General features: G+C 42.7%; 1 protein-coding gene across 4 annotated transcripts in view; it reads left to right on the top strand.

Annotated features, from left to right (window-relative positions):
* The window catches only part of rxraa (retinoid X receptor, alpha a), a 124,357-nt gene that overhangs the window by 966 nt on the left and 114,221 nt on the right, over positions 1-9,170 (top strand). The gene's annotated exons all lie outside the window — the stretch shown is intronic.

The following is a 9,170-nucleotide window of genomic DNA, read 5'->3' as shown; positions in this document are numbered from 1 at the left end:
TTTTTTTTTTTACCATGCGTTGTCTGTATTAAGCTAGCTTGTGTGCGTTTCATTAAGTCACCTGGTAACTCTTTGGCTAGCATGTACCCCAAATACATGCATGGACGAATTTTAATGAGCTTTATGTTGTCTTTCTCGCGGCTTGGTTTAACTTCCGTTTGAATGTGTAGCTAATTGTTTGATAATGAACAGCATAAACCGTGGCATTTTTTGGCATTTGGCTCTGGGCTCAAACAAAGCTGCTTGGCTCGTTAACGACACCAGTTTTCCTCTTAAAACCTCACTCAAGTGAAGATGACACAGGTGTGGAATAACTGCACCTGGATCTCTGTACATGGTTATCATTCCTGATGTTTAAACAGAAACCTATTTTGTGTGGATGCAAATGAGCATACAGTCTTCACAGGGATAATTCAGGTTATGGAGGGCACTTTGTTGTCGTTAAAGATACTGCATTTGCCTGGCTACTATGTGTGTGCTTATTTTATGGAGAAAGTTTTGGAAAGAAAAATAAAAAAAATTTCATGCTGCATTTCTTCAGAAAGTAAAGGCTCAAAGGAAAGAAGGGACATTTACAACACTGTCATAATTTTAATAGTTAATGTTTTATTTCTGAAATTAACTGACACACCTCAGTAACAATTTGAATACATTTACGGACTACTGAATTCATCTTAGACAAAGTCTTGCATTTTTGTCAAATGTCTGCGTTTTTTGAATTTCCCGTTCAAATGCACACAAGCAGTGTGAATTATTAATGCTGAGCTGCTACTGTGAGTTTGTCTAAGTGAGCAGAGCAGCACATTGTCCCCTGTAGCAGAGCTACAGCACAGAGCTGGAGGCTAGACCTGTTATTGTGTCTGCAGCTCTTTCATGAGGGCGTCGTGTTACACCTTGACACGTTTAGAGAGCTGCCTGGATGCACTGAGGAGATTCACAGGGACTTCTGAGACACCGGGCGGCTTTCTTCTGTTACAGGCTGACACTGTCGCCACAACACCCTTTATGTGGCTTCCCAGAAATACTCTGTCCAGTGTCACACACACATACACACACACACACACACTGGCGGGCTGTTATTACAGGTGCACCGTATTGTGTGTCCACGCTGAAAGTGATTCAAGTTTCAGTCTGCCTAAATGAACACCAGAGTAGCTCATGCAGACACTTGACAGCATATGCAAGTCTTAGCTAAAAAGCCTCTCTGGTTGGTGTGAGACTCAACACTTAATTGTTTATATGAGCAGGAAGACTTTTCCAGCAGCAGAGGATCTCATCTCCTTTCCTCGCAGCCACACCACATGCTGTATCAGCAGCTTTTTCATTGCCTATAGCCTTGTCCTAATTTGTGGGCCCTTAAATCACCATTTATATTTAAACTTGCTCCATCAAAGGTCCACTTGAGTGCTGATTGGTAATTGGCCCCCTTCAAGGACGCCGCTATCTGCGAAGTCCTTGAGCGTATCGATTAACCGCTCACTCAGTGTTATTATCTGTCGCGCTGCATTAGAAATTCTGACATGCAAGTTGTTGAAATGACAGCAAGTACATTATACAATTATATATCGGTTGGTGGCTGTGATGACGACACCCCCCTTTTGCAAAATTTGCTCGGTACTGTATGGTGATGTGCTGCCTGATCCCACTATCAACCCCTCCCCACCCCTCCATATCTGACATTAAGCTATAAAGACTGAAGGGATGACATTGAAAGGAGACTGTGTCCTTTTGTCAAAGCAATATGAGGCTGATTGCCGTGACAGTCTGTCAGTGAAATAAACAGTGCGTCTGTGAAAAGAAAGCAGAGTGTTTGAGTGAGAGGGGAAAAGTCTGTACGTTGTTTTTTTCTTTTCTTTTCTGTAAGTCAGTCAAATGTGTATGTATTGATTTAATATTTTATTTGTGGTAAATGTGTCAGCACCTTGGGAGGACCAGCTGAATGTTTCACGTGTCCGGTTTTATTGAATGTTTCCTTATCCAAATCAGGTGATTGAGGATAAAGGGTGCTGGACAGTGTGTTGATCTGATTGCGAAGCCCTCAGAGACATATAAGGGCTATATAGATCAAATAAATTTGACTAATTGCACCGAGATGACTGTCAGATGTACACTCTTCATTTATTTATAATTATTACGTCCACCAAGGAGGTTATGTTTTCAGTTTGGTTTGTCTGCATGTTGTTTTGTTGGTTTTGTTTGTCTTGTTTGTCTGTCAGCAGAATTCAAGAAAAAAAATTATCGGCCCGATTTACATGTAACTTGGTGCATGGAATTAGCACGGGCATAGGATAACCCATCGAAGTTTGGAGCGGATCTGAATTGGGCGGATACACAAATTGTTTTTCAATCTCGTAAACATTGGGAAGCATTGGGAGATAGGGCGTGTGCTTCCTTCACGTGGTGTCAGAATAATCCCAAAAAAGGAGTCCCCGACTAGGAAAATTCACACTGCATTAACATTGTAAGATAGGACGGCATTGAGACTCAAGTGTGCCCTCTCAGAGTGCCCTTCTGATTCATTAGACAGTTACAAACTATTTTTGTCTTAAATTGACTTCCTCAACTTTTTAGTTAACCGAGAGTCACATTTGATAAAACGAGACTTTTACACGTTAAATCATCTGTTTATTACAACCCTTGTCAAAGTAACTGTAACTAAAGTCATTTTACAGGGAAAAGAAATAGAGAAAATTATTTCTTTTTTAATTAATTGCGTATCACAATTGAAAAGTGTTTGCTCACTCCAAAGTCCTGTTTTACCACGCACAAGAGGTGTGTTTTGTTTTTCCCTGAATGTGGTGCTTTCTGTTTGGGGAATATTAAGTTCCACACACACACAACACACACGCACACCTAATCAATGAAGTTCATGGTCTTTGGTGAGAAAGTGAGGTGTGTGTGTGTGTGTGGTGTGTGTGTGTGTGTGTGTGGTGTGTGTGTGTTGTGTGTGTGTGTGTGTGTGTGTGTGTGGTGTGGGTGTGTGGTGTGGGTGTGTGTGTGTGTGTGTGTGGGTGTGTGTGTGTGTGGTGTGTGTGTGTGGGTGTGTGTGTGTGTGTGTGTGTGTGGGTGGTGTGTGTGTGTGTGGTGTGTGTGGTGGTGTGTTGGTGGTGTGTGTTGGTGTGTGGTTTTGAGGTGAGAGAGAGAGACGGACATTCCACTGCCAAAAGCATTTGGCCAAGTTTGTCTTTTACGGCCGTCCAGTTTTGTGTTCTTGATGTGATGCTTTTTTTCCCCTTTGAGAAAAGGGGCTGCAGCTGTCATTTTTATTGGAGGAGTTTTATAGCAAGGACTAATGGCTTAAAGTGACAGCTCTCTCTCCCTTTCCTTTTTTCTCTCTCTCTCTCTCTCTCTCTCTCTCTCAATCTCACCCACGAGGCCTTTTACTCAAGCAAATCAAAGGAACTGTGCTTGCCGTCTATGTGCCCAGCCTCCACTTTCCCACCCCTCAACCCTGCCAACATCCAAACCAAACTGTACCAGAGAAAAATAAGATAAACGCTCCCAATTATGAACACAGCGGTAGTGTGTTTTTATTTAATTACAGTAAACGGTGCTGAAGTGTGGACTTTTTTTTTCCCTTCATGAAATATCTCTGCTGATCATTATCAAGCGTTGGCTTCAGATTAAACAGGGCATAGTTTAGCCTGTCATGCCCTCTCCTCTCTCTTCCGCAGCCCTCACTTGTTTATGTTCTAAACATAGTATGAATCAGAAACTGCTCACAGGCTTTTTTGATGTAGCCTACGAATCGTGGAAAGACACACAGGCTCATTAATTGTTTGTGTAAGGAGCTCCTCGCTCGCAGGAGGTCTTTATTGATAACGGTAACACTGAACTTTGCACCTCAAACCTTGACCCTTGCTCCTTGTATGCTCGATCATTTCAGGAATTTGCCTTTGGCATTCAATTGGTTGCTTAAAGTGTTTAAAGACGATAGCATGTTGTTTGTTCCTTTTTGTTTTTCTTTCTTTCTTTATTTATTTGTTTTTCTTTCTATCTACTTTTTATATTTCCTTTTTCTGTCCAGTGTAAAGGTACTTCATTGTCCCATACATGTAGCGAAATTCATTCTTTGCATTTAACCCATACCTCAAGGGAGAAGTGGGCAGCCATTTGCATTTTTTTTTATGCTGGGGAAAAGCGGAAACCCACGCAAACATGGGGAGAACATACAAACTCCACACAGAACGACCTGGATTCAAACCCAGAACCTTCTCGCTGTGAGGCCACAGTGCTAACACAGTGCTAACACAGTGCTAGCCATTGGGTCACCATGTTGCCCAGTGTTACTCCCTCTGTGTCTTGATTGCATCGCTTGTGATTTGCGGTGATTGTAATTGGTGCTGCCACTAAGGAAGGACTAGTCTAAGTGTGGCCTATAAAAAAGTGTAAAATGGCCATAAGTTCTCAGAGCCCAAGGTGACATCTTCACATTGTTTTTCATAGCTGTGCCCCAAACCCCCAAAAATGTTGTTTACAATAATAAAAAATAAATGGAAAATATTTTAAAAGATAGAACCAGGTATTGTTTGCTTGATGAGAATGACACTTCAGCAGTGCGAACACGTTCACTACTCCGTGTTGGAGTCATCTGAGCACCATTAGTCTCTGGGTCTATTGCCAGTCCTCCGAGTGTCTGAATGGCTTTTTTCTGTGGGCTGGCCGTATTCAGGGTGCGTACAGCCACTCTTTTGAAGTGGAAACGTGGTCTCTGTGGGGATTTGACCAGATCACACTCATAATTCGCACTGAGAGGAAGGTCAGTTTGCCCTACTCCAGCCAGAACTCTCTTCTCCGTGTTGTGTGTGCATCACCGCACAAAATAGAGAGGCTGAGAAAGAGCTCCACTGAGATAGAAAGAAACAAGATGAGTAAGAACACAGCATATTGTAGTTGTGTTAAAATGTAAAACTCTGCCAAGAAAGGAGAACAAAAAAAAAAAAAAAACAGGAGCTGTCACATGCTAACTACCTTCTCCTCTCCTCCGCAATCCTCCTGTTGGCATGTTTACAATAAAAAAAACAATTCTCTTCTTCTGTGAGTGCAATAATGCGTGAAAATGTCCTGGCTGTTTTGCAGTTGTGATGTGTTTTGTAATTAAGTGATGTGCACATAGGCTTTGATGGGTATTCACTGGAGAAGGATGACAAATCAAGTGAATCCTAGATATCATATGCTCCTTCATGTGATTATATTTCCTCATGCTCACATTTTCTTCCACACTAATTATAACTTGCCCCAATGAGAACGACACCCGTTTAAAAAAAGCATTGTTGATTTACTCCACTTAATGTCAGAACAATGCAGCAGGAGTGAATAGAATTCTATTTTCCGATGGGTAACTGAGATGAAACTACAGTGGATTGTTGTAATGTTGTTGTAATAATATGTATCTGTTCCACTGGTCGGGTTGCAATATCATCAGTGTGTAACATGATCAAAAGCTGGAATGATGCGTTTGATGTTTCTGCACTCCTCTGAGAAAGAAAAAGGATTAGACTACGGACTCCCAACTGTGAGGTTGTTTTTAATAAAACTGTATATTCAGGTGTATGCACAGTACTCTCCCCTGTCTTTTACACACATACACACACACACACACACACACACACACACACACTGAAAACACCCTGTGTGTGTGTGTGTGTGTGTGTGTGTGTGTGTGTGTTTAAACACTAGCCGCTGCAGCAGAAACCGAGCGAGGTAATTAAGACGGCCTCTCGCTGCTCGATCAGTTTCTTTTTGAGGTCACAGGGAATAAGAGGAGGTGTCCCAGTGTGCCCCACGCCTTCATACCTCCCTCTACCACCATTGCCTCGGCCGTTGTTATGTTTGTTTGTCACCTTGCCAGATGCCAGCGGCGTGAGGCTTCCACGCACTGCTGGGCACAGGGCCACGGAAATCCCACAGCATGCAAAACACCTGTGAGTGTGACTGTGTGTGAGTGTGTTTGGGTGTAAGCAGAAGGCAGCATGGTGAAGGTTATATACATGTACACCTTCACGCCAACAAATGCATATCTTGACTGTGAAGTAGCTCCATAATCCATATTTTTGCATAACAGATGAGTTGTCAACGACCATTTTTAATACATGGGATGAAATGCTTTTGTGAAAAGCGTGTTAAGAATGCGCTTTGGAGAGAGGAAGATGCAAAGCGCTTCTACAAATGCTGTGGCTAGGGCTGCGCAATTAATCAAATTTTAATCACAATCATGATTTGGGCTTCCCCCGATCAAATTTGCGTAAACGAGCGATATTTTAAATGCGTCATTCCGTTCATAGAAAGCTCAGGTTTTTTTGCAAAGCCAATCTACTGCTCCATAAACCACTGTCTGATCATGTGCCAGTCAGAGTTGTTCCCTGCATCACGCAGCTTAGTTTCTAGATGTAGACAGTTACAGAGGATGGAGTAACGTGAGGAAAATTCCAAAACAGATCACAAGGTTTACCGGTTTACTAGTAAACGCAACATTTTGTCCAATCATTGCTGTTTTTCCGACAACAGCAGTGACCAGTGCTAGTTAGCGTCTGTTAGCTCACAATGCTCTAGGGTGCTAGTAATATTTTCCCTCTAGGTCGCACCGGTGCACCTAATGTCTTTGCATCCGCTGCAATGTTGTTTATATCACTATGGTTTAATTTTGCGTTTCATGACCTATTTCTTCTGTAAAGCATTGCCTGTGTTTACCGCGGCCGGCGAAAAACACAGAAGAAGTTAATGAATGCAACTAACTTCAGTTTGTAGAGTACCAGCGTGTGAGACGGAGCCTGCTGGACCTGCAAGAAATGCAAGGCCAGAATATCATTGCTAAAAGTGGCATGTTGTATAGACATATATATATTTTTTTTTTAAAGGAGCTAGGGAGAGGAAGGAGTGCATGACGTACTCCAGAGTGACAGCTGGACTCATTATGAACGGGTCCAGCAAGAGTAGATAGGCGGGTTGGCAGTGTTACACACGTGTGATGAAATGTCTGTATCGGGCACAAGATAGCTCAGTGGGTTGAGCGGGGGCCAATGTACAGAGGCTGCCTCCGCGACGCAGCGGGAAGGGTCGCATCCAGCTGGGGCCGCTTTGCGGTAGTTCACCCCACGCTCTCTTCCCCCTTTCAATCTGTCGGGCGATTAAAAATCTACTAAAGGAAAAAACCAGAAAAAAATAACTTTAAAAAAAAAGAAATGTCGCGTACCGTCACTGCGCTGCTTGTTTTTTTAGCAATGAATTTCTGGCCTTGCATTTGCTTGCAGGTCCACAGGCTCCGTTACCACACGATGGTACTCTACAAACTGAAGTAGTTGCATTCATTAACTTCTTCTGTGTTTTTCGCCGGCCGCGGTAACACAGGCAATGCTTTACAAGAAATAGGTCATGAAACGCAAAATTAAACCAATGTATGATAAAACAACATTGCAGCGGATCAAAGACATTAGTGCACCGGTGCGACCTGAGGGAAATATTACTACACCCTAGAGCATTGTGATGACTAACAGACGCAACTACACGGTCACTGTGTTGTCGGAAAAACAGCAATGATTGGACAAATGTTGCGTTTACTAGTAAACGGTAAACCTTGTGATCTGTTTTGGAATTTCTCACCGTTACTCCATCCTCTGTAACTGTCTACATCTAGAAACTAAGCTGCGTGATGCAGGGAACAACTCTGACTGGCACATGATCAGACAGTGGTTTATGGAGCAGTAGATTGGCTTTGCAAAAAAACTGAGCTTTCTATGAACGGAATGACGCATTAAACATATCGCTCGGTTACCGCAAATTATCGATTTGATCGGGGGAAGCCCAAATCATGATTGTGATTAAAATTTGATTAATTGCGCAGCCCTAGCCACAGATTTGTAGAAGCGCTTTGCATCTTCCTCTCTCCAAAGCGCATTCTTACAACGCTTTTCACAAAGCATTTCATCCATGTATTAAAATGGTCGTTGACAACACTCATCTGTTATGCAAAAATAGATATGGAGCTATTCACAGTCAGATATGCATTTGTTGGCGTGAAGGTGAATGTATATAACCTTCACCATGCTGCCTTCTGCTTACACCCAAACACACTCACACACAGCCACACTCACAGGTGTTTTGCATGCTGTGGATTTCCGTGGCCCGTGCCCAGCAGTGCGTGGAAGCCTCACGCCGCTGGCTCTGGCAAGGTGACAAACAACATAACAACGGCCGAGGCAATGGTGGTAGAGGGAGGTATGAAGGCGTGGGCACACTGGGACACCTCCTCTTATTCCCTGTGACCTCAAAAAGAACTGATCGAGCAGCGAGAGGCCGTCTTAATTACCTCGCTCGGTTTCTGCGCAGCGGCTAGTGTTAAAGACACCACACACACACCACACACACACACACACACACACAGTGTTTTCAGTGTGTTGTTGTGTGTGTGTGTAAAGACAGGGGGAGAGTACTGGCATCACACCTGACATATCAGTTTTATTAAAAACAACCTCACAGTTGGAGTCCGTAGTCTAATCCTTTTTCTTTCTCAGAGGAGTGGCAAAACATCAAACGCATCATTCCAGCTTTTGATCATGTTACACACTGATGATATTGCAACCGACCAGTGGAACAGATAATATTATTACAACAACATTACAACAATCCACTGTAGTTTCATCTCAGTTACCCATCGGAAAATAGAATTATTCACTCCTGCTGCATTGTTGACATTAAGTGGAGTAAATCACAATGCTTTTTTTAAACGGGTGTCGTTCTCATTGGGGCAAGTTATAATTAGTGTGGAAGAAAATGTGAGCATGAGGAAATATAATCACATGAAGGAGCATATGATATCTAGGATTCACCTTGATTTGTCATCCTTCTCCAGTGAATACCATCAAAGCCTATGTGCCATCACTTAATTACAAAACCATCACAATGCAAAACAGCCAGGACATTTTCACGCATTATCGCACTCACAGAAGAAGAGAATTGTTTTTATTATTGTAAACATGCAACAGCGAGGATTGCGGAGGAGAGGAGAAGGTAGTTAGCATGTGACGCTCTGTTTTTGTTTTTTTTTGTTCTCCTTTCTGTGGCAGGTTTTACATTTTAACACAACTACAATATGCTGTGTCTTATCATCTTGTTTCTTTCTATTCAGTGGAGCTCTTTCTCAGCCTCTCTATTTTGTGCGGTGATGCACACAC

This window comes from Etheostoma spectabile, chromosome 16 (assembly GCF_008692095.1).
Source record: "Etheostoma spectabile isolate EspeVRDwgs_2016 chromosome 16, UIUC_Espe_1.0, whole genome shotgun sequence".
NCBI lineage: Eukaryota > Metazoa > Chordata > Actinopteri > Perciformes > Percidae > Etheostoma > Etheostoma spectabile.
The sequence above is the reverse complement of the archived record's forward strand: the minus strand, read 5'-3'. Positions and strand labels throughout refer to the sequence as shown.